This window comes from Ailuropoda melanoleuca, chromosome 7 (assembly GCF_002007445.2).
Source record: "Ailuropoda melanoleuca isolate Jingjing chromosome 7, ASM200744v2, whole genome shotgun sequence".
Classification (NCBI taxonomy): domain Eukaryota; kingdom Metazoa; phylum Chordata; class Mammalia; order Carnivora; family Ursidae; genus Ailuropoda; species Ailuropoda melanoleuca.
This window is the reverse complement of record NC_048224.1, coordinates 56329766-56355398: the sequence shown is the minus strand read 5'-3', so window position 1 is coordinate 56355398 and position 25633 is coordinate 56329766. Positions and strand designations below refer to the sequence as shown.

At 44.8% G+C, this 25633-nt stretch overlaps 1 protein-coding gene across 1 annotated transcript in view; it reads left to right on the top strand.

The window, feature by feature from the left end:
* The window catches only part of MED27 (mediator complex subunit 27), a 202933-nt gene that overhangs the window by 64312 nt on the left and 112988 nt on the right, over positions 1-25633 (top strand). The gene's annotated exons all lie outside the window — the stretch shown is intronic.

Genomic DNA, 25633 nt, shown 5'->3' with positions numbered 1-25633 from the left:
AATTAGAAACCCAGCACGCAGGTCACATCTTTTGCATTGATCTTAAGTGAAGCAGTGATGATACGCTTCATAATTGGCGTATTTTGTGCGTGACTTTTCCACCTAGGATTTAAAGATACCTCGTAGCCTTTTCTTTATTTCCTTGTCACATTCCCAGAGTTGGCAGAGCCTAAGTATGGTTGTCCTTATTTAACCGATGAGACAGCTGAGGAGCACATTTTGATAAGCTGTGGGCCACCTAGAGAATCCGGGGAGCTGGGATTTGAGTCGTGCTAGACTCACTTGTTCTCTTTTAAACTCATAAAATGTGAGTTCTTCTTTTTCCTAGTGAGAGGTAAGAGATACTGTGAGGTTCAGAAATGTACAGCTTGGTGATTGTTTTCACATGTGCACACTTCCATGTAGCTCCACCCAGACCAGACCACGTGGCCACCGCTTCCAGAATCCCATGAGGGCTCCTCCCCGTGTTCCCAGTCTGTGCATGTGCTACCTCCCTACCCAGCTGTAACACTGTTCCACTTTCTTTGAACGATTGATTTTTACCTGTTCTTGAACTTCATATCATTGGAATCATGCAATATGTAATCTTTCGTGATCAGCTCTTTTTCACTCAGCATAATGTCTGTTAGATTCATCTAGGTTGTTTGGTTTTTTTTTGTTGTTGTTGCTGTGTAATATTCTTTCAAATATGCCACAAGGGATTCGTCCTTTTACCTATTGAGTTATTTTGTGCTAGAAGCTCTAGCAGATGAAGGCCAAGGCTCACTCTGTGTGGAATCGGAAATGCAAACACACCAGTCTTTGCTGATAGCTTCTCTGTGAGTGCACACACTTTCCTGAGCGAGGCAGTACTCCCAGATGGCTTGGCTGGGACTTTAGACACATTCCCTAGCCTGTCCTGCCCTCCTATTGTACCCTCTTTTGGTTACATCCTCAGTTACAAACTACAGTTGACACCTTGAACAATGCGGGATCACGGGCACAGTCGAAGATCTGTGTATAATTTTTGGTTCCCCCCAGAGTTAACAACTAATAGCCCAAGAGTGACCAGAAGCCTACAGATAACATAAACAGTCGATTAACATGTATTTTGCATATTAAATGTATTATATATTCTAGTCTTATAATAAAATAAGCTAGAAAAAAGAAAATGTTATTAGGAAAATTTTAAGGAAGAGAAAATACATTTATGGTACTGTATTGAAAAAAAAATCACGTATAGGTGGACCCGTGCACTTCTAACTCGTGTCGTTCAGGAATCAGCTGTATATTTTAAAAATTCCAGTCCAGAGGAGTGTTTCTAGGTGAGAACTCAGTTGTTTGCCTTTATGCAAGATCTCACTTATTTTCTGTTTGATTAACAAATATTGTACCTACTATCTGCCAGGCACTGTCCTAGGCTGTGGGGATACAACGATGAGCAACACAAATGTGGTCCCATCTTCCTGAAGCTTTTTGTTTGGAGGGGGAAAAGGCCCCCCCCCAAAAAAAGCACCCTTAAATAAATTAATATAATAATTTCTGGTTATGATTGGTGCTTAGGAAGGAACACATAGGGTACTAAGGGATGGGATTGGGGAAACTGCTTAGATTGGGTGGTCAAAGAAGGCCTCTCCAAGGAGGTGACATTAGGTGGAGAGAGGCCAGCGGAGAGCTGGGAGGTCACGGAGGATGCCTCTGGGGATCTTTTTCCTTGTCGCTGGACACTCGCACCACCATTTCTATGATTTTCAGGTTTTCTTCACGATTAACATTTGCTTCCAGAAGATGAACATAACCAACTGGCTTCCAACAAGTTATTTTCTCCCTGCTGCATGCACAGGTGCACGTTTTTCAGACACTTTGATACAAAGCAGAGACTTTTCACTGTTTGGTAGAAGGCTTCTGAAGGAACATTACCTGTTGTTTCTTGTGTGTTGATTTGGTGATTCTGCGGATCTCCAGCTTTCAGCTCTCCAGAGTCTAATGGGCCTTGTAACTTGTCATTTTCCCCGCATGGATTGTCTACTGAGGCAAGGTGTTTGGCGAGAAGTGAAAGACTTTCTAATGGTCCCATAAGACTGGAGCCAAAAAGTGTTTGTTGCTAACTCTCTCTTGACAAAAGTCAGCTCTTAGTCCATCTGTTCGCCATTTGTTCATTTGCATTGGCTTGAAACCTGTTTACAGGTGACATGCTATTATGAGGACACTTAGAAACTATTTTAAGCACCAAGGCAATCAACAGACTCTGTTCTCATGCCAAAAAAAAAAAAAAAAAGGAGGTGTTCACAACTGTCATTATAAATTTATAATAAATCACTCAAAATACTTAGTTTCAAAGAGAAAAGTGGTTACTGTGTCCTAAGAATACAACATCGGAATGATTTCCTATACTTAGTAGCCTGTTTCCTGTGAAAATTGACTGCTGCCTTTTCACATCATTGAGCTTTTGGGGCTCACGCTATCCTGGATCCCTTCAGAGACCTGTCCAGTAGGCAGGATCTATAGCTAAAGGACATTCAGTGCACTTTTATTGAGCACCTACTATGTGCTTCTTAATTGTGTTGGAGTCAGGAATAGAAATACCGTAAGACATAGCCGCTGGACTAATTGAATCATAAAAAAATTTTAAATTAAAACATAGGCCACTAGTAATAGATGCATATTGTAGACCTTGAACAAACCAAAGGTGACACGAAGGGAAACATAATAATACCATGTCACGCTGAGAAAGTTATTGGTAAGGTTTTTTTTTTTTTAAAGATTTTATTTATTGGTAAGGTTTTGATGGATGTTATTCTTGACTTTTTCTATGCATATATGTTTAAAAACAAGAAACAACCTCCTAAAAGGATTGTATTGTAATGTTCTGTATCACATCTCAACATTTATTGAATGTAGTTGTTAGACTTGAAGGTAGTGTAATTTTATCTATGGAACATTTCAATTTGCATATTCATCCGCCGTGTTATGATTGCATTCTGTGGAACATTGCTAATTACAAAATTTTTATTATAAGCATGACATGAGCATAGACTAACTTTGTCATTAAGGAAATCCCTTATAAAACAACTCCCAACCCTCCAGGACTGGTGCATTAGTCATCTATTGGCTGCATAACAGATCGCCCCAAAACGTGGTGGTTTGACAACAGTAAACATGGTCTCTCACATTTTTTGTGAGCGTGGCTTCGCTGGGTGGTTCTGGCTCAGTCTCTCAGAAGATCGCAATCAGGTATCAGCCAGAAATGGAATCATCTGAAGGTTGGACTGAGGTTTGAAGGTCTTGTCCAGGGCGGCTCGCTCACACGGCAGGCGAGGCGGTGTTGGCTGTTGACAAGAGACCTCAGTCTCTCTCCCCAGTTGGGTAACTTCTCCCAGAGCAAGCTATCTAGGAGAATAAGAGCCAGGCAGAGCCAATCCTTCTTATGACCTAGCCTCCAAAGACACATCATCCATTCCACCCCATTTGTTGGTTAGAAATGAGTCACTAAGTCTGACTGATGTTCAAGGGGAGGGGATGAGGCTCTCCCTTTTGAAGGAAGGATTGTTAAAGAATTTGCAGTTGTTTTTTTTTTAAACCACCGTAGTTGCCAATGAGGAGAGTCATTGCACAGAGGGAAGAATGGCTGAGCCTGTAAGCCCCATTCACTTATTTATTCAGCAAATATTTATTCAGGGCCTACAAGTGTTTGGTCCTATGCACTGTGCTGGGGATTTGGAGATGCAGAAGATAGAATTTTGGCTTTCAAGAAGCTCTGAGCAGAAACAGGAACAAACAAGTAGCAGGGAGTCCTAGTAATGTGTGCCAAGTCCTAATGACATGATCCCAAAGTGCTCAAGAAAGGCCACAGGCAGGGCGCTGAGAGAGAGCCACACTTAGGGAGGCCTCGCCAAACTTCAGTGAATTTCTCCACTGCCAGGTGAAGGATGGAAGCTTGACTTTATTAAGAGAGCTTGATGCTTCTCGCATAGGCTTACAGGAGTCTAAGGAAAGGTTTTATTTCTCAGTGGAGGAAGCCAGTGGAGGACCAGTGCTGGGCTCCATACTCACCCTCCTCTGGAACTCTGTTGATGCAGTGACAGATGGGTTTCTGCATTGGCTTGTGTCAGCATTTGGATGGCAGTAAGTCTACCACAACAAAACCACTGGCTCTGCCTACGTGTGCTGAGACCACAGGCATGGCAAGAATGCAGGAGATTGGTACGGTGTGTTTGTTTTTTAAATGCAGTTGGCTTGAACAGTAGTAGTCTTTGAAGACCCTGATTCTCCCCTGAGTTCCCATAGGATTAGTGATTCATGAGATTAATGATTCATATCTTTCTTCTTCTCCAAAGAAGCTTGTAAGAAGACAAAGATGCTGTTTGTGATGAACGATCTTTTGTCACGTGTTAGCATTCAGAGGGCTGGCTGACGAAGCCGCCTCATTCCTAATTCCTGAGTGTTCATTTCGAGTCCGTTGCGGAAAGGGCCCTGTTGTTTTCAGAAAGGAGCCGTGTCCCCTGTTCCTGTTTAAACATCAGCAGGCTTTTGACCCTTGTAGGAATGAGATCAGCTGAGAGTGGCTGTCTTACTTGATTGATCTGCAAGTTGCCTATTGAGATATCTGTGTATTTAATACATGTCAGATGTGGCCATGTTTACTTGTGCTCTCTTAGATAGCAGTCTCAGCTTCACGACACATTGTTCAGCATGCTTTTCTGTTAATATGGGATACAGTTTTGATCCATATTGGCAAGCCGAACGGCCTGGGACACCTGGCGGTGGCCTGATGAAGTGCTGGCTCTGGGCAGCGAGGCAAGCGAGTACTTGCGTGTTCTTACTTCGCACACATAGATCTCATTTAGATTCGAGGGCAAAAATTGTTCTACAGAAAGCTTATTTTTAAAAGTATTACCCCATCCCCTGAAAGTTGTGGGGACAGGAGGTTTCTTTTGTCTCTTGTCATCCTTTGTGAAAGGGTCCTGCCGGCTCAATTAAGGGCACTTTTCCTTTCATAGGCTACCTGTCCTGTTGTCAGTTGGGCACTGTCCATGATCCCAGCTAGGGACAGCCCTTCCTCTTCCCCACTAGGCCCACACTGTCAGCTACTCCAAGCCATTCGTCCTCTGGTCTCCTCTCTCTCCCACGCCTTCAGGATTCCGCTTTCTCCGGGCTCATTCCTGGTAGTACGCAAACACGCTTACCCACACCCTCCTCCCATGGGAACACCTGGCTCATACTCCCCTTTCTTCCAGCTCCCAGCTCCCCACTCTCATCTTGACAGCAGGACTCCTGAAAAGAGTTGACTATACTTCTCTCCAGTTGCTCGATCAGGCCACCACTGTTCTAATTTCTATCCCTATACCCTGTTCTTGCCTCTTCTAGAACGCCACGTAAAGGGAGTCCTGCGGAACACATTTTCTTTCCGGTTTCTTTTGCTCAATTTTGGAGATTCGTTTATATTGTATGTGTCAGTGGCTCATTCCATTTTATCACTGAGTGGTATTCCTCGATGTTCTGTGGAGTCTTCTAGTACCATTTCGTCAACATTTTGCATCTGTTTCAGTATTATCTACCACCTTTCAGAGTGCACGGAGCCTGCATGCTCCTGTTCTTGGATGACCTACCTCAGGTTTGAGTAACAAAACACCACCACAAAAACAGCATGCAGGACAAGTGTTGCTGGAAAGAAATGCCACCAGTTCAGGAGGTAGCAGGGATAATGACACGGCACGTGCACCTCGGGGTTCCAGTGTTTGAACAACAGATTGCCTTCGGTAGGGCCTCTAATTTGGCTATGGGAGTTTAACTGACAGAGGCTCATTTTCTGCCACCGCCTTGCACACGAATTCCCAGGAAGATCATCGACTTGAAATTACACACGGTGCTTATACAGATGATTGGATTCTTTCCAGGATGTGTTCTTGAAAGGCAGAGGCTCATGTTGTCTTTTGCTTAATGTGAAACCAACAGGAATCACGGAGAGCAAAGCAATGGCATAAATCTGTCCTTGGTGATAGTGATGAATGAGGGTGGGAGCTTCTCGTGGTTGTCGATGTTGAAACCGAGCAAGGAGAATGTTTGCCAGGACGAAGTGCAGTAAACCCAGAGCCTCTTCCTGTAGCTTCCTGGCCATTACGTCATTATCTTTTCTGTTGCTGATTTTCAAGACTTTTTTTTTTTTTAACGTGTTTTTTCCCCTTGGCCACACAGATATGAAACTGCAGGCTTCTATAGTCGCTGTGCGATTACAAAAACCTTGCTACAGGTGTTTGAGTAGTGACGGCGGACGTACTTCCTTGCAGGGACCTCATTTTCTTCCTGATTACCTGAGCTTTGTTTTGCCTCATGAGGATCTTGGTATTTGGTTGAGGGCAGAATTTGGTTCTATGCTGATAAGTTTATATTAAATTCTTCAATGAGATGATGATGGGAGCCCTGAAAAGAATATTTGGCATCTCTGTTTGTTGGATTTTAGTTTGCATCTGAGCGGACCAGCAGAGTAAACCATGAACGAGGAGCACATGGGTTCATTGCCACGAGCTTTAGAAACGCAGAGCATTGTACCTTGAGTCCCTTTCTTCAGGGATGCTCATTCCACAGGCTGACTCTTCCCGAGCTTGGGTAGAGCTGAGCAGAGCAAGCGTGCTGCCTGTACGGAGTGTCCCCAAAAGGAAGTAGAGAACTTTGCAGCTGTGAGTTTCGGAAAAGTCATCAAAACTTGAGTAGGAACTCACTAAATCCTTCTTTCCCCAACCGGCAAGTATTAAGTAACAATATTCATTAAATACCACTGAGAGGCTGTGTAATAAAGAAATAATCCCAGGCCTTGGTGGCTGTAACTCTCCAGAAGAGTTGAAATTGAGAATATAATTAAAGATTAAAACATTGTTTGCATTCTAGAACATGAAGAAATCTTTGTCTCCATTGCGGGACCATATTAATAAGGAAGAGATCAGTTTCCAATAACTGGCACGGCAGAAGCTCATTTATTCACACCAGTCGTGTTTAAGCTGTCTGACCCAGTGCTGCTCTTGCCTTTTTCCTACAAGATTGGTGCTGCCTCCAGGAACAGTGAGAGGTACTGTCCCCATCTTAGAAAAATGTGTCCACATCTCTTTGGGGTCCTGAGTTTGGATAGGAATGAGCACATAGGAAGGGTTACCTTACCTGCACGCGAATCTTCAATCCTCTAATTTGTCGTCTCCCTCTGTTTCGTCAACAAAATTATTTTCAGCCTATTAGTTTCAGCCAGTTTCCTTACAAAGGTTAAACGGCTGGTAGAAACGAGTGTGCCGGACTCTTGTACGGTTTATGATTGTGACTAGGAAAGGGGGGAGAACCGTGGTCAGGCCAGCTTGACAGGGACGGAAAGAAACCCTCCGCGGTCAGAGCTCCGTGCAGCGCGGGCCGGGAAGAGCCCGGGCCTTGTCCGATTGCATTGTAAAAGTTTAACTGCCCAAGCACCGTTTCATTTACTCCCTCTGCTTTATTGTTGCTGCCCGCCTTTGTTTTCCATTTGCCTTGAAATAGAATCTGAAGGTTTTTCGAGGCCAACGGCGCAGAGGAGTCTTCCTGCATGTCCAGTCCACCCTTTGCCTCACCCTCCCTGTTCCTCAGAGTGTCTCTCAATTGGGGGCTCGGAGGAGACACACTCAGTAATGGTTCTTGCAGTGTCCTTTCTCGTGTGTTTGTGTGCTTGTGTTACTGGCAGGTAGAGAAGGGAAGTGTGTCTCTCAGTCTGGCACTGACTGGGGAAAGAAAAATGTGGTCCAGTGACTGGGTAGGAAGAAACCTTCAACTCATAACCGCTGTGACGCTTGACTTTGTGGCTCTTCTGTGGCGTTTGCCACTCACTGTCTGCCTTGTGTTTTGGTTCGACTGGAAACTCCTAGGGAACTGGGGCCCCCTGCCTCTCCTTTCCTGCCTGGCCTTGTCTCAGGCACTGAAGGCTGAACGAGCACATCCTGCGGGCTAGTTCCCCTCTGTGCCCCTCCAACCCCATGCCTGCTGGCTGATAAGGCTGAGAACATCTTTCTGCAGGATGTTTATTGCTCCTGGCTCTCAGTAAGTTGAAGGTGTAAGCCTTGGGTGTTCAGATGGCTGGGAAGCAGGTGCCATTTGGACCAACAGAAATACCTCCGGGGGAGGGTTTGGCGGTGCCGGTCTGGCCCTGCTGGGTGGCATGGATAGGCTTGAATCTGGAGGCTCGGGCAGCAAGCAGATCTGCAAGCCAGGCTGAAGCCTTGCAGTGTGCTCCCTCGGGGAGCGGCAGGCCCTGGGGGCTCATGAGCAGGGGCCGATGTGTGAAAAAGTGGTATATTAGGAAGATTAATCAAGTAGCAGAATGCAGATAAATAAGGTAGTCCTTTGTAGCTGTTTAAAAGATAATTGGTTCATGTTACTTATCTTTTATCCCCTCTGTTTGGGCAGGAGAAAAATCTCTGGGAGAAATAAACGAGGAATCCCTCATAAATATTAATGTGAAAATCTGTCTGTGGAGAATAAATATAGGGACATTTTGTTTTAAATGCTCTGTGTCGTCGTGCTTCATTAGCATATATGTTGTAAAAGATCCTTTTCTCCGCTTGAGAGAACCTATTTAGTTCTGCTAATAGCCGCACACTGAAAGCTGTAGCTTGTCAGGATTGTCATACTTTCCATGGACAGAACTACTTTGCTGTCCTGCTTCAGCCAGAGGGTTTCCATACTCAGAAGTGCTGGCCCCTGGCAGGAAGCCAGTAGGAAGTCCTGGATCCTGTCTTATTAGCTAGACCCTCCGTCGGGACCTTTGCTTCCTGCTGTCTGGTCCCCTACTGTGTGTGTGTGTGTGTGTGTGTGTGTGTGTGTGTGTGTGTGTACTTGTCACTCCGTAAGCGTTGACCAAGCACTTTCTACAGGCTAGGTGTTTGCTCAGTCAGGCTGGAACTCTAAAAATTCAGAAGACATGCTGTCTATAAAAGGGGAGAAACAAAATGAGTTCTGTTTGAAGCATGTTAAGTTGGAGGAGCTCTTAGGTCTTAAGTAAAATGATGTGATGGACCTGTGTCCTGCCCTTTCTCAGAAGTGTGCCAAGGGCAGGGATGGGGGTGGGGAGAATATGGTAAAACTAGCTACTAACTTGAAACTGGGGGAGGAGAGCATAACACTGTTGATGAGCTACTTTTATGTGTATTTGAACATTTTCACAATGAGTGTTTTTAAAATATAGGTCTGGAACTTGGATTTTGTTGAAGAAATAGTTTTGGTAATCAGCTCCTTAGGTGGGGGTAGCGGAAGTCTCAAGAGTGGTTAGAATCTGCCAGGCGTTGAGGAGGGAGACCAGAGGAGGCCGGCAGAAAGAGTTGGGGAGGAGCCCTGCTGCTCCACCCTCCCTGCCCATCTTGGTGGCACTTCAGCTCTTTACTGCCTCATTCTGGTCCTGGCCTCACTCTCAGCTCATCTGTCCTATGTTTATCTCAGATCTGGTGTGACATAGACTGGGATTTAAATCTCAGTGTCTTCCACAGATACTGAATCAGAGAGAAGTTACATAAAATAGAAAACTATAATAACTTGGCCATTAAGCGCCAAGTCAAACGTGGCAGCCTGCAGAATCAGTTTAAAAATTGTATTTCATTGTATCCGCTAATTGCATTTCTCCTTTACAAGGTGATTTTATCCAGGAAGACAGCTGTCTAGTGTGGTTATGACATCATTCTGGCCATTACTGGCGAAGGAAGAGAAGAAATGGGTGGTTGCGTAGTACAGCTCATCAGATAGAAGCTGGATCTTTTTTTCCCTCTTTGGATTTCTTAAATCCATTTTTGCATAACGAAGAGCCAGAGTCTCTGGATTGTTAATATTTCGTACTATGTCATTCCCATGTAACTCTGTTGGGAACTGAAACTCTTTTTTTTAAGTCTTTCTGTTCTTTCTTAATGGAAAGTAATTTTGGTGGTCTCTTGATGTGTATCTCTCTCTCTCTCTCTCTGCCATGTAGGCTATTAGTAACCCATAGATTTCGGCCCAGAAAGTCCCTCTTCAGGGTTATAAGTGATCAAGAAGCAGTGATCCAGTTTCTCTGCTCGCCTGTGCTGAAGCTGTTCTGTAAGCTCTAACAAGTACAGTGACCTCAGTGGCATGAGAACAGGCGTGAGTAGGAAATGGCTTTGTCTCTTAGCTTGAGGCTTTTAGAGCAGGGTGGATTTTGATCAGGTGATACTAGTCACTCTGATAATCCTCATTCAGGAATTTTTAATAAGAAAATATGAAAAAAAAACTGTGTTTCAGCTGAGACTATACTTCCTCCTAGCTTCCTGGGACGGTAGGTAGATCATCTCCCCAAATTTGTGTAATGTGTCATTGTCTTTCTCTTCGGAAGCAGTTTCTCAACCTAGATTAAGCTCTGAGCTCAGGCCTGCTGGTCCTTGAGATGAGCCGTCAAGGTCAGTTCTCACTCTGGGGACATCCTGCTAGCTGGGTAGTACAGGCATACCTCAGGGATATCGCAGGTTTGGTTCTCGACCACCGCAATAAGGTGAATATTGTGATAAAGTGAATCAAATGAAAATTCCGGTTTCCCAGTTCATATAAAAATTATGTTTACACTATACTGTAGTTCTATTAAGTGTGCGATAGCATTATTATCTAAGAACAGCGCACATACCTTAATTAAAAAATACTTTATTGCTAAAGGATGTTAACTGTTATCTGAGCTTTCAGCGAGTTGTAATCACTGATCACAGATCACTGTAATGAATATAATGTTACTGAAAAAGCTTGAAATATTGCAAGAGTTACCAAAATGTGATACAGAGACATGAAGTGAGTAAATGTTGTTGGAAAACTGGCGCTGATACGCTTGCTCGATGCAGAGTTGCCACCAACCTTCAATTTGGAAAAAGTGCAGTAGAGGGCAGTCAAACGAGGTAGGCGTTAGTGCACTTGACGGGCTCCCAAGTGGGGGACCAGCCAGCCACATCTGGGCGCCCCACCGTTCTCTGGAGACGAGGGGGCCTCTCAAGCAGTGATTCGCAGCCCTGGCTGCACCTTAGAATCATATGGGAAGCTCTTCACAGGGCGAGGCCCCGTCATTGATACGGTTAAACAGCTCACAGGAAGCTTCCTGTTTGCACATGAGATTCAGAACCAGTGCTTCAGGTGTGGGGGAGGGTGTAAGGAACACTCCAGGGTTGGGGGGATCTGGGAAACCCATCATCAGAAGATCTCTAGGTAAGGGGGAATGACTATTGTGGGGAGACTTGGTGGAGCTTATCGCTTATGGCTTAATGCCACAGATGGGAACCTGCTAGAATTTAAAACTCAGAAGAAGGTGGATCCTAACTTGGTTGCTTCCTCATCAGCTCGCAGATATGCCCAGTGCTGCCAGTATGTTTCCGTGACCAGTTTTAGCTTGTGACCCTTGGGTCCACAGAAAAGACAGTCTGGTAATGTTTTACTTTTCTCTTTTCGATAGATATTTTATTTTATATTGTGGTTTGGTCCCTCTAGTTAAATTAGTATCTTTAAGGGTGTTGCATTGTCATTAAAGCCACTTTTAAATTTATTTATGTAAATCAGAACTATACAATTCAGTTTGTTGCAGATCTGATGTGTAGTCTTTTTGTCTTACATTTTCAGCAGCTTTATTGTACCTGTTCAGAGTGTATAAAATTTGGCATATGTATATACCTGTGAAATTATTGCCTTACTTACCATTATTAAGATAATGAACATATTCTTCACCCCAAAAGTTTCCTCATGCCCCTCTCTGATTCTGCTCACTCCACACTTCTATCCCCAGGTAACCACCGGGCTGCTTTTGTCACCGTAGATTAGGTTACATTTTTCTAGATGTTTATATAAATGGAATCATACAAGGTATACTTTTTTTAATGGGACTTTTTTACTCGGCATAATTATTTTGAGGTTCATCTGTATTGTTGCATGTATCAGTAGATCATTTCTTTTGACTGCCGTATTGCATTCCGTTGAATGGATATGACCACACTTGGTTTACCCATTCGTCTGTTGCTGGATATTTGGGTGGTTTCTAGTATTTGAACTATTACAAATAAATATTCACTAACAAATCTTTGTATGGACGTATGCTTTCCTTTCTCTTGGGTAAACATATAGGAATACAGTATCTAGGCCATGTGGTAGGTGTGTTTTTAACACTTTAAGAAATTGCCAGACGTTTTCAAAGTGATAGTCTTTCTCATTGCTCCACGTCCTCACCAGCACTTGGTGTGGTCAGTCTTTTAATGTTAGACATTCTAAGAGGTATGTAGTGGTATAGCGTTGTGGTTTTAACATGCATTTCTGTAGTGACTAATGATGTCGAGCTTCTTTTCACATGCTTATTTGCCATCTGTATATCTTCTTTGGTGAAGTGCAGAAAAAAGGGTGAGAAAGGTACTGCTTTTGAGAAAGGTACTTTGATGGCTTCGAAAAGGTCTTAATGTAGATCCTATCATAGGTAAGTTATTACATATTGATTGATTGGTGAGTATTTGCAAAACATCTCCTCTGTGCTCATCATTCCTCCAGTTGCTGTGGGGAATTCGGAGGAAATAGTAGTCAAACACCGGAGCACCTGGGAGTCCAAACCCTCCACATTTTCCTTGAATGTTCCATGGTGTTTCTCCACCTTGTTCATCTTCTTTCTTATGCCTGTGTCACAGCTGTGAGTCTAGAGTTGGTTGGTGCTGGGGACAGGCTTTTAATTTAGTTCGTCCTGATTTTTCTGGTAGGGGGACTTGTCTTCCATCTGCCAGAGTCTAGCCTCTTGCTGTTCTTTATCTTTAATTGGTATTTACTTGCAGCCTGCTCTGCCTTTTATTAACTTTTAAAATTCAACAGATAAAATCTAATCTCCATAATGCTAGGAACTGGATAAGGTCAAGGTTGAATAAACCTTCCCTTAAGGAACTTAGAGTGTCCTGGACAGACAAGTAAAGAGGCCATTCGTACCCAAAAGAAGGACATAAAATTGGCCCTAGGCAACCAAGAAGGGCTCCCTGGAGGATTGGACTTGGAAAATTTGAAATTTCCCATAAATGGACTTAAATACAATGCTGGTGTCTCCTAGTGGAATGGCCTACGACAGGCCTGGTACCTGGTACCCCCAAAAAAGAGACAACAGGAAGGGGCAGAGGCAAGAAGCCATGAAGACAGAAGTTGGACCTGCTGAGTAAGACCACCCCTGCACCCTCACTCTTCTGCCCAGCCCTTCTCTTGGAGCCCACCTCCCAGAAAGGTGAAGAGACGCTGCTCCCCGCCACTCCCAAGGAGACTTGCTGGGACCCAGGCGGCTGCTTATTGCCACGGGGTCCTATCAGTGCCTTCGTCCACGGGTGCCATGGTGTGAGTGGAAGACCGGAAAACTGCTATGAAAGTGGGCCCGAGATGCAGGCCCCTTGTCTGGCGCTCCTTCCAAGGCAGGTCCCCCTCACAGTTGTTCTCCCTTACCCCGCTCATCTTTGTCCCTAGAAACCTTGTTTTTAACTCTTCAGTAACCATGAGAAGCTTTACCAGACTTGAGTCTCAGGTCAAACCTGTAGAAGACCCCAATTTCTAGTCACGGTGGACACATGAAAATAGGGCAGGACAGCCTTTTGGGATCCCCTGTGTGCCCTGCCCACAGATGAACTCCCTTGTGCATTCCTGAGCTGAAGCTTCTCTTGCCCCTCCAGCGCTCTTACTCTGCTGTATCTGGGGCTCAGGCAGAGGTATCCCTACGTAGATCTCTCACGGTTCTTCCAAAAAGCTCTTGGCTCCAGGGGCTTTCTCTCTGTGTAGCTGCCCCGACTCCCCACACAGAGTTAGACCTCCTGGGGCTTAATGTCCCCAGAGGAGAAACTTAAGGGTTCTTAAGCTACAGATTCAGTAACTGGTTCCCTCTCCAACCCTAGCCCCACTCACCTACTCCTGCACTTCTATCTCAGTGCCCCAAAGACAGTATCCCTGCGACTTCCTCACAGTCTTAAATAGTTTCACTTCATTTTTGGCATATCATTAAGCCAACATAAATCCCAAACACAGTAGCTCTAGAAAGGTGTTCTTTTCCTATCTGACATATAAAAAAATTGATTGAGGTCTTTTTGTTTTTGTTTTTGTTTTTGTTTTGGTTTTTTGTTTTTGGTGGGCTTGAGCACCTTGGGAAATGTAAAATAAAATAATTGAAATAAGTAAGCAAAGCCTTCAAAATCCTTTTCCTTTTCTTCACCAGAAATCCCATTTTTTCTTGTTCATTAGATTGCACCCCCCTCCCCTACCCCCACGACATGGCATGCACCACACTTGACTTTACACGTCAGATGGGGAACTAGGCTCAGTTGTTACAAATAACTTTCCCTCTCCCCAGTTTTTGGTACTTTATTTTTGACAAAGGGTACTTACCATTTAAAGGTCTCCTAAGACCAATTAATTCAGTGCAGTTCATTCAGCAGACACTTAGTATGTGGCATTGTCGTCCCCGCCGAGGAACCTCTGATACTGTTGAGGGACATGCCTAGAGTGTCATGAAAACCCAGCCGTGGAAGAGCCAGGAGGCAGCTACTCCTCTGCCCTCATTTCAGCGTGAAGGAAACTTCACTTCAGGTAGTGAAGCATTTTTCTCAGAGAAGTCACAGAGATTTATTAATAGCAGAGCTAGGACTGGAACCTCGTGACTGTTTTGTTCCTATAATGCTCCGGCTGGTACTCTGCCGTGGTGTCCCACTCTTGGGTAGGTGGGAGTCATAGGGAAGGAAGAGAGAGAGAGAAACAACCAGGATATTAAAAAATTGTGTCTTTTGGGGGGGGTGTTTCTGATGGAACCATAGAATCGCCATACCCGTTTTGCTATTCTGAGATTCCCCCAAGTGGGATACTTTGCTGATTTCTCCTTGAGTTTTGCTTGCGAACCTGGCAGAAGCCACATGGCCCGTTGTTTCTGGTTCTTTGCAGGTGGAAGGGGAAGGTTTCAGCATTTGCGGGCTAAGAATTCCAGCTTTCTGCTTCAGCGCTCCTCGTGGCCCTGGAGCTCTGCCCTGTTAGCACTGCTTTTTGGCAGAAAAGCAATACTTTATCAGCCAGTAGGAACAGATATTTCTGTTCTACAAATGAGCCCAGATTTATAGACTTCGGAGTTCAAAGAAATGAGATGAGAGATCACCAACCAAAGCTGAATCTACAGTGAGAGAAGAACCACCGTAGGACTGGTTAATAATGAAAGCCGCTACGAAAGGCACTCATTTAGATTTTCATTTGTGCTCTGAGAGGTACTGGTACTCTCCTGATGACACTGAGAGGGCCTGTGCAGTGTCCCACCTGGGAAGTAGTGGCACTGGGTGGGCACTGGGGCTCCAGGAGCCACAGCACCCGAGCTGTACAGGACAGGGTTGTGCCCTGTGTGCACCCCTGTCCCTGGTCAGGGTTTCCGGGAGCAGATGCTGAGATGGACTTGGGGGTGCAGTGTATTTAATAGGGATCAACACCTGTAAAAGGAAGGAGGAGGAAGCAGGATTGGACAGGGGGCGGCTGTCAGCTGTGATGCAGGCCTGACAAAGCCTTGTCTACCCGAGAGGTCTCTGGAGTGGACCTTACCTGTGAGAGCCTTCCCGTCTTGTCTTCTAGACCCTTGACAGTCCGACCACTCACCACCGCCCGTGATTCTGATTATCATCTAACTTTGTCACTTTTTCCCATTCAGTGCACTGCTGGAAGCACTACCTGTTAGGAGCCTCCCCCTCCCCCCACCCCGCCAGCTGTCTCTCGTGACCCTCCCATGTGAGTCTGCAGTATAGCTGCCATGCATTGTCGCCTGTACCCACACACCAAGGTGGCCCGTCTGTAAAGCAAGCTTGGGCTTTTCCTTCCTCCTTTAGTTGATCAGATGGGGTTCCCTACACAACAATAGATACGGGCTGTGGGAGGAATGCTGGGCCAAATCTGGAAGGTGCCCTGGGGTCCAAGGCCCCACATGTGCTGCTTCCGTCTCAAGAGTTGATTGTTCTTGGGCCTGCTCAACCTTAGGACAGCACCCAGAGAGGCCCACCAGATATTGGGCTGCTTTCCTTGTGATAAAAGGTGCAAAATGCAATAATCTGTGTTTTACTTTAGATAGGTATTAAAAACTGTGAAAGGTCTGAGACTTTTTGCTCCCCACCACCCCCTCTTTTAAGCTAAAATGTTAGCTTACCACAGTGACATGGATGCTGACGGAAGTCCCAGCAGAACGAGTCATCAGAGTGTCAGCAGGGTCTCGTTGGCTCCTTGAACCCCATTCCCGTGGGTTGATGCAGGGGGCCTAGAGGGATGCGTGCACTCCAGTGGGTTACATCCCAGGAGGGACTCTGAGCCTGGGGAACCCACTGCATTATAGCAGCCTGTAAGCAAGCCTGCTCTTTATTTACGGAGCTATTACCTCATCCCTCGAGGCTGCTCACTGCAGACACAGCCTCGGAAAATGTTCCAGATAGAGTGGTCAGGGCTCCAGCATACCCAGCAGATGTGTGGGCGTGTGAGAAATCTGTCTCTCAATAATGAGATGTCCTGGCATGTGCTTGCCCCTGGATCTCTCAACGTTCGGTGGATGTGGAAGACATAGCACGTGTTTACCAAGGCCTGTGGTGACGGGGGCTCCTCTTGCACCTCCAACCTGATCCACATTATGTCACTGGTGTCGTGGATCGCTGTGATCATCTGAGGGATGTCCGGACATCCGGGAGGGCAGAAGTTTGCTTTCAGCCAGAACTGGTAAACGTGTACTGTCCTGTGTTCCATGGAACATGAACTGTTTCTGATCTCTTTTTGATTGGACTAGAAAAAACCACACTAAATCAGTGGCTTTGTATGACCAGAGGCTGTATTATTCTGCTCTAGAAATGATGGCAGATTTGACAGTGTCCAGGATCAGGGCTGCCTCTCTGATTGAGCTCTCCATGGACTGCAGTCTTCCTCCGGATCCATCTGGTTTCTGCAGGGGTCAGACTGGCAAATTAAGCAGATGTGATGGAGACCATGCCCCTGCATCCCATGGCTCCTTCGTGATGGCACTTAACCTCTGCCATTGCCCTGGGCTGCAGTACTGTTTCTGATTTACTGTCTTGGCTAGTGGATAGGAATGGGACAGGCCAGGGTAATATCGCACTTCTCTTTGGCCTTCCCCACTCTGGTAGGTCTTACCCCACAGACCAAGGACCTAATGTGGTGATCGTGCCAACTGCCAGGTATGTCAGTCTCAGTTACATACCCCAGATGGGTCTGCGGACCCAGTGGTTGGAACCACTATAATCCAGACCTTGGCCAGGACTCCCCATCTATTACCTGGCCCCCATGTGCCCCGCTTTCAACTGTGGGGGGATGTGATGCCGCTTCAGGGCTATGGGAATTAGTGCCAGTGCAGAGAAGTGGCTTTCTGCAGCTGATACTGACCCTGTGTGAGCTGACAGCTGGAGGTTGCATGCCGACTGTACTTCCCACAGCTGGGCAGCCAGGCCTTCCTGAAGGGGATCTGAGTGGTGGTCTCCGTGTCTGCCACGTCTTTCTCCTCTCATTATGAGACTATTACTGTGTGGCTAAGATCCAGGACACTGGTCTTCATTCCTACCTCTTCCCCCTTACTATGAATCTTTTGGCGGGGGGGTGGGGGAGTATAACCTTTTAACATGGTAAGTAAGTGTTTGCAAGGAAGAAGCTTTGCTTTTTTTTTTTTTTAAATGAATACTAACTGATGTTAAACTACTGTGTTATTTATTATCAGCAAACTTCTGTAAGGAATACAGAGAGCCCTTGTTCTTAAGAGATTTACAGTCCAGCTGGGGATTTAGAACATAGCGTGTATGAAAACAAACAAGGGAGTAGACTAAAAAAGCAGGTTCCTGAGTTGACTGGGTTTGAACTCAGGGTCTCCCATTCACTCTCCGTGTGCCTCAGGGCGTGTGACTTGACTTCCCTCACTCCTCATTTTCTCATTGGTAAAGGAGGGAAAATAATGGGGCAGGAGTGCAGTATCCACCATATGGTGACCACTTGGTAAGTGCTGGCTACTCATTTATTATGATGATTGTTATTTATAGTAATAGTAGCGGTTCTCGTGAAATGAATATTGTGCGAAGTGAGTTCCGCCGGGCTCCCAGGGAGGGGCAGCGAGGGGCTGCGTGGTGGATGCGGGCTCTGCAGAGTTATCCGTTGTTTGATGTGTGTTCCTTTTAAGAGTGGGCACCAAAGAGATGCAATATTGATAGATTAGAATGTTACAGATTTTTTCCCTGTTTGCATGCCACTGTCTACCATGTCCGTGTCCTGTGAGGCAGAAAGATTCCTGTTAATTATGGTGGAAACAGTAATGAGGCCTTCCTTTTCTTTTCTTTTCATCGGTTTTAGACTCATAACATTATGTCTGCCATCGGCATGTATATTTTCTGTGTACATATGCACACGTGCGCGCGCGCACACACACACACACTGCATGGGAGGGTATTGTTTTCTTTCCAGATAATCTCATGGGAATTAGGCAATGAAGAATAATAAAATGTCGTAACAGAGGTCACCAAATGAACTTCTAAAAGCTCTACTAATGGGCATTTTTGGTAAACGTCTTGGTTAGTGATAATTAATGAATCCAAGACACTGAAAGATCTATGAGTTCCTTCCTGAACCTTCAAGGAAAATTAAATTCCATTTTATGTATTTTGTGTTGTTTGTTTTATTGTATTCTAATTTTAAATTATTAATTTATATGTTAGGTGTGGTGCCTTAAAACAGGAAGTTAGGTTGTGAGTACCCTGCCTTTCTGTGAGAGGACGGATGAGTTAACAGGGCTCACATTTGCCTGTTACCCTTACTGAATTTAATTCAAATCTTTGAGAGGTGTGGGCAGGGGTAAGTATCAAAACTGTTTTTATTGCTTTTCCTAGTGGGTTAGAGAATAGGCGGCTTTGGATTTCCACAGCACCTAATAAAATTGGGATGTTCTTACCTTGTTCCTGGCTGGTTAGAGAATGTGGAAATAGCAGCTCTGCTTTAGAACGTGACTGGGAGCGCCTGGGTGGCTTAGCTGCTTAAGCGTCCGACCTCTGATCTCAGCCCAGATCTTGATCTCAGTGAGTTCGAGCCCCGCGTTGGGTTCTAGGCTGGCATTGAGCCTACCTTAAAAAACAAAAAAGACAAAAAAAAAGGTCTGGATGGTGGTATCTGAGGGTATTTCTCTCTCAGCAGGTGCAGACTTAGGGTTCTGATGGCACCTGTAATTTTTGAAAAGCAGCTGTACTTTCACGTAGCAAGCGTCTGTTGTTTTGTATGGCTGCCTTAAAGATATTTGGGTGCAAGTAGCAGTTATGAAAAACTGTCAGAATTTGTCCTGAAAGGGAAAACAGGCTCTTCTTTTAGTGCCTCTGGGTTATGATTTAAGAGACAGGATTTACTTTGCTCTGCTCTTTAGTACACCTCCAAATTTCTCATTGTTCCCTGCCCCTGTAACGCCACTGACATTGATTAATGAACTGACCACAAATGTTTATGGATTTCCCACCCCACGTCTGATTAGTGCACAGTGTTATGTGCCCTTGACTATGAGGAGCTTGTAGTCCAATTGGAGGTTGAAATTCTGTTCCGAGGCAGATCAGAGAATATGAGTTCCTGATGATTTGTATGGTCAGTCCTTCATGAGACTCTTGTGAGCTGAAGTCCTCCGGAAAGTGTGATTTAGCCAGATCTCCTGCTCTAGTGGCAATTCTAGATTGGGTCCGAACCAAGGGCCCTGGGGCAGAACTGCGGAGCATGGAGTTCACGGGGAACCAGGAGACCACACCTTCTTAGACGACACTGAAATCATTGGCCAGGTAGGCCGTGTGAACCAAGAGTGGATCCAAAAGGACTAAGTCCATGGTTCTCAACCATTTTTGGAATCACAGACGCTCCTTGCCTTTGGAAAATGTGTAGGATGCTCTAAACATTTGTGAAATCAGCATACTAGATACTGTTTCATCTGTTAGAGACCTGGGATGCCTAACCAGACAAGATTCCTTGTCTCATGGAGATAATAGTCGTGTGAACATATAAATAGTGCGTGCAGTTTCAGGAGCCCAGGTCAAGAACCTCAGGGTTGGTCTGAAAGAGGGAATCCAGGTGGAGGCCCCTGGACAAAACAGAAGGTGGCCATCAGAGCAGGAAGGTTCCAGAGGAGTTGACTCCTTGGAGAACCAGAGTTGTTGGAGATGAGCCGTAGGTATTTATTACAAGGTATCCAGGGGGCTCAACCATGGGAAGGGAGAGCACTGTTAAGGGCCCTGACCCTTCGCAGACAAGATTGGATCTGGACTTGGAAGGAAGCAGAGCCTTTTTTTTTTTTTAAGATTTTTTATTTATTTATTTGACAGAGATAGAGACAGCCAGTGAGAGAGGGAACACAAGCAGGGGGAGTGGGAGAGGAAGAAGCAGGCTCATAGCAGAAGAGCCTGATGTGGGGCTCGATCCCATAACGCCGGGATCACGCCCTGAGCCGAAGGCAGATGCTTAACCGCTGTGCCACCCAGGCGCCCCGAAGCAGAGCCTTTCTTAACAGAGAAGGTGTGGGGAGGAAATGTTGGTTGGGCTGGGGCAAGACAGTGAGGAAGACCAGAGGTGGGGCAGGTCCTGTGGGAGTAGGAGAGTCCACTGTGCACTTTGTGTGTACGGAGCATGGGAGGGTTCTGGCTCAAGTTGGAGTCTAAATCGTAGGGAGTCAGTGACAGAGTGCTTGGAGCGAGGTGCTGCTGGTTCAGGTACTTTACAGGGGACGATACTGCTTCCTAAAGGCGGGTGTTAAGATGCAACCATATCATAACCCAAGTGGATTATTGGTGAATTGATAACACATTCGTGTTCTTTTTTTTTTAGAAAGAGAGAGAACGTGGGCGGGGAAGAGCAGAGGGGGAGGGAGAATCCCAAGCAGGCCCCACACTCAGCACAGAACCTGACTCAGGGCTTGATCTCACAGCCGTGAGATCACAACCTGTGCCAAAATCAAGAGCCAGACGCTCAATCGACTGAGCCACCCAGGCGCCCCATGAATTTGTGCTATTCTATTTTAATTTTTGAAAAAGTATGTTTATGTGGGGGGTGGTAAAGAAAACAAGATGGCAAAGTGTGGCTGATGTGGGAGTTTATGAGACCGTTCTCTCTACCTTTGGATTTGTTCAAATATTTTCATAATAAAAAGTTAAATTAAAAATAATATAGCTGGTGGCACGACTGTGAATGTACTTAATGCCACCGAACTGTATGCTTGGAAGTGGTTAAGGTGGTAAGTTTTATGTCATGTGTATTTTACCACATGTGAAAAACGGTACATATCTTACCTGCAAAGTGGTAATATCAGACAGTGACTGGCAGCCACAGACCCACTGCCGAGGCCTCTGAAAGACACAGTTTGAGGGGATGAAAGGTCAAGGGAAATCCTGGGCTCCTGCTGTTGTCTGAGACGGGAGTTCCAGGCAAAGTATCAGAACCAGAGAGGCTTCCTCGCTTCATGGAGTTGCTAAGGGAAAGCTCAGTCTGAATTAGTGAAGACTGAATAATGAGGTATTTTCAGAGTGTTACAAGTATGTGTTCATTTCTAATTTTCGCCAGCTCCTTATATCATTGCCACGGCCTTGGTTTCTTCACCCACAAAATAGGGGCAGTAGTAGTTACACGTTGTAGTTGTTAGAAAGTTTAAATAAGGTCATGACTATAAAGAAACCCAGCACCATTCCACATCCCCACACTTCTGCACATCTCCGTTCACAACCAGTCTGGCTAAGTTGATGGTTTCTTGAATGGACAAGAACAGTTGCCGCATTAATAATGATTCCTGCGTAAACAGGCATATCTGCGTGGCTAGCCAAGAATATTTTCTCAAAAAAAAAATATTTTCTCAACTTTTACCCTGTCATTTTTTAAAATTAAAAAATGTGAGTTATCACTGTGCTGGAGAAAATTTTGAAAAGGGGAAAAAGAGCTTATAATTTGACCCCTCAAGTATCATAATTTCATTTTACTTTGTTACTGTTGTATTTACAAAAGTAACTTTCCTAGTTTGTATTTTTTTTAGCAAGTGTAAACCCAGAAGTCACCCATTTCAGGCTGAGTCTTAACAGACACAAACTGACCTTTTACAGCAGCTTTTTGCTGCACAGGAGCTTGGCGTGTCCTCTCCTTGTGTAGCTGGGCACTCTGAGGCCAAGGGCAGGACAGCCACTGCCTCTCAGCCAGGACGCAAGTATCCTGATTCCTAGTAGACTGCCTTCCCCACTGCCTCAGTAGAATCTAGATTAATGAGGTGTTCTGGAACTTGTTCACTAGGGAGAGGACCAATTTCACTTTAATTCTCAGGACTGCCCATAGCATTTTAATTGCTTGCTATTGTGTCAGAATATTGTCCTCCTGGCAGTTGAGATAATGTAAACAGAAAGCAAGAGGAGATAGAAAATTGAGTAAATTTGCAAGAAAATAAGAATGCCTTTGAAATGCCTAAAAGACTGATTTAATATCATCAGGAAAGCATTTTGATCTCATGCATTGTCTGGTGTGATATCTGGGGGAGGTAGTGATTTCTTTAAGGCAGAACCTGTTTGGCATGCAGTTTCTCTGAGTTTGACACAGCTTGTGGAGAGAGCTCAAGCTCCCGCCTGGCCCCCTTCCCACCTGTCCCCCTTACCTACCCCACTCAGTAAATTGTTCTGCTGGGCTAGTTTTGGGACACATCGCATCACGTCAGACTTCTGACTTGACTGTTACTCATTCCCACAACTTTTTGCTTATTCTTATCTCCATGCCTTTATTCCCTGTTCCCAAAACTTCCTGAAAGTTTGGTCTCTGTGCCAGGCCTCTACTCATATACCTAATGGGGGGTGGGGAGTTAAAACCTGCAAAAGATGCACCAGTCAAAGGAAGGAGCATAACTTCTTTGGAAACTGGTGGCCAGGGAAAGTATCACAGAAGGTTCCGGGAATCATTCCCTCACGGTTTTGCCATAGCACTCATTCAGGGCCTGGAGACGGTGGAGCAGCGCCATGAAATTTGGGTGGAAAGTGTGACCCAAGACTTATATTCAGCCAGGTTTTGTTATACAGAAAGACAACCGTTCTTAATAAAGGGGGGGGGGGGACGTTTAAAGCCTTTCTTTGAAAATCTACTCTGACAAAAACCCAGTGAGTCAAGGGATCCATTTGTTCATTCAGCGAATATTCCTGTTATTTACCAAGCTCTGTTCTAGGCATAGGGAATATACCAGTTTACTTTACAGTGAATAACTGGCAGAGCCATCGGTCATTTTAAATATATAGTCAAGGTCAAATAATCACCAGAAATAATAATGTATAAGAAGAAGGTAAATGTTAAAAATCATGGAAGTATAAAAATATTCACAGAGAAAATAGAATTGAGTTCGGGTAGGCAAATTTTCTTATCTTACTTGGGAGCCAGAGATATGTCTAAACATCAAGAAATAGAGGTCTAGGTGCATGATGTAAAATTAGAAAGAAAAGCCCTAGAAAGACTTAAAAAAAAAAAAAAAAAGGATACAGCACAATCCCCCCAAGGCAACAAGAAAGACAATCCATATAGCAGGAGATGAAAACACAGTGCAACAATGACTGAAAAGCTAAAATAAGATGACCAGATTTAGACTATGTATTGTATTTTCAATGAACACCAATGGGATAAATAACCTATTGAGGTAAAAAGATCCAGATTGTCCCAGAAAACAAAACCCTACTATGTACCCCATTCAAGGGTTATTGGACAAAGACAGATCCTGCATTTCTAACTAAGAGAAAACTGGGTTTGCAATAAATTCTAGAGAAGTTAAGTTCAAGGCACGTGGGGTAAATGGCTGACCCTGGGAAGGGCAGGAAGTGCTTGAAGAAACAGAGATGGAGAAGTAGGTGGGGACTGTGACTCCTCCTAGGAACCCTCAACAGATTAGGGAGACAGAAAGTCAAACAGGCACATGCATGGGTTGGATATCTCCTTATTCTAGTTTGTAGCCGAACTGTCACCTCCTCCGAGAGGCCTCCCCTGACCACCCAGTCTAAAGTAGCTCGCTGGTCATGCTCTGTCATACCTCCTTCTTATTATCTTTGTAGTGCTCTTCACTCTTTATTGGTGTATTACCTTGCTTTGTTGTTGTTGTTGTTGTTTTAATTATTTGGCCAAAATGTCTGCAAGAAGGAGAGACCCTGTTTGTCTTGTTTACTGCTATAGCCCCAGTGCCTAGGAAAGCGCCTGGCAGATGAGTCATTCTCTTTTTTTTAATTATTTGGCCAAAATGTCTGCAAGAAGGAGAGACCCTGTTTGTCTTGTTTACTGCTATAGCCCCAGTGCCTAGGAAAGCGCCTGGCAGATGAGTCATTCTCTTTTTTTTTTTTTTAAAGATTTTATTCATTTATTTGACAGAGATAGAGACAGCGAGAGAGGGAACACAAGCAGGGGGAGTGGGAGAGGAAGAAGCAGGCTCATAGCAGAGGAGCCTGATGTGGGGCTCGATCCCATCACGCGGGGATTACGCCCTGAGCCGGAAGGCAGACGCTTAACCGCTGTGCCACCCAGGCGCCCCGATGAGTCATTCTTAATTTAACAAATATTCTCTGTTCTCGGTGCTCAGAATATTTCAGTGAACAAAACAAAGCCCCCTGCCCTTGTGGTGCTTACATTCTGGCAGTGAGCAAGCCTGTCGAAGACAAGCATAACAAATGAGAAGCCTAGAGAATGTTAGAGGGGATGGGTGCTGCAGATGGGGAGTGGAGCTGGATAGGAAGATCGAGGGGAGGTGGGTTCCCATTTTAAAAAGAATGGTGAGGGGAAACTTAGTTTGAGATGGGGACATTTGAGAAATGTGACAGGGCAAAGGTTAGCCACGGAGGTCTTTGGGGGAAACGTGTTCTAAGCAGAGGAACAGGAAGGAAGGGGGAGCATTGCCGTAAGGTTGTGAAGACAGGCTAAGGCCTTGAACACCAGGTGAGTGTGCCTGGACTTGTTCTTGATGCTAGAGGTCAAAGACTGGCCCTCATCATGAATCCAGTGGTGCAACACGAGGAATTTAAACTGATACGTGACCTTGAGCCAAGCCGCTGATCATGGGCAGTTTTGCCTTGCTGTAATAGAAACATTCGCTTTTGTTTTATAAATTGTTTTGAGGGGTACAACATGTGCTCATTTCAATTATTAAATTGTCCATTTAGAACATTTATTAGCACAAATGAATTCAATTATTTCAAATATAGAAGCAAAATATTTTGTGGAATGAAAATATATGATATAATTAGACTATTAATGAAAACACTTGCATACCTCTGCGTGATCGAAAATGAAAGCTTAACAGTCTCAAAAGGATGGTGCTAAATATTTACATATCTGTCTGAGATGCACATTTTTAGATGCTAAAAATATTCATTGTTAATGACTGGAAGGCAAGTCTAGGTTTAATGTAGTAATAAACTTCCGTGTATTTGTCTCACACAAAAGTCAAAGCCAATTTTGGAAAGTGTTCCAGGCAGCCTTTGAAATAAGAACTGCTGAAATGAAAGAACAGTCTTCCCAGGCAATTAGCAGTACCTATTTAGTGAGGGGGAAGTTTGCAAATGACTGGGAAGTGAGGAAGTTTGCTTGGCTCCGACTCTTCTATTGTTGCGTCCATGCCTTAAGATCTGCCTTGTTCAGTGTGCCGTTCTTGAGGCATTAA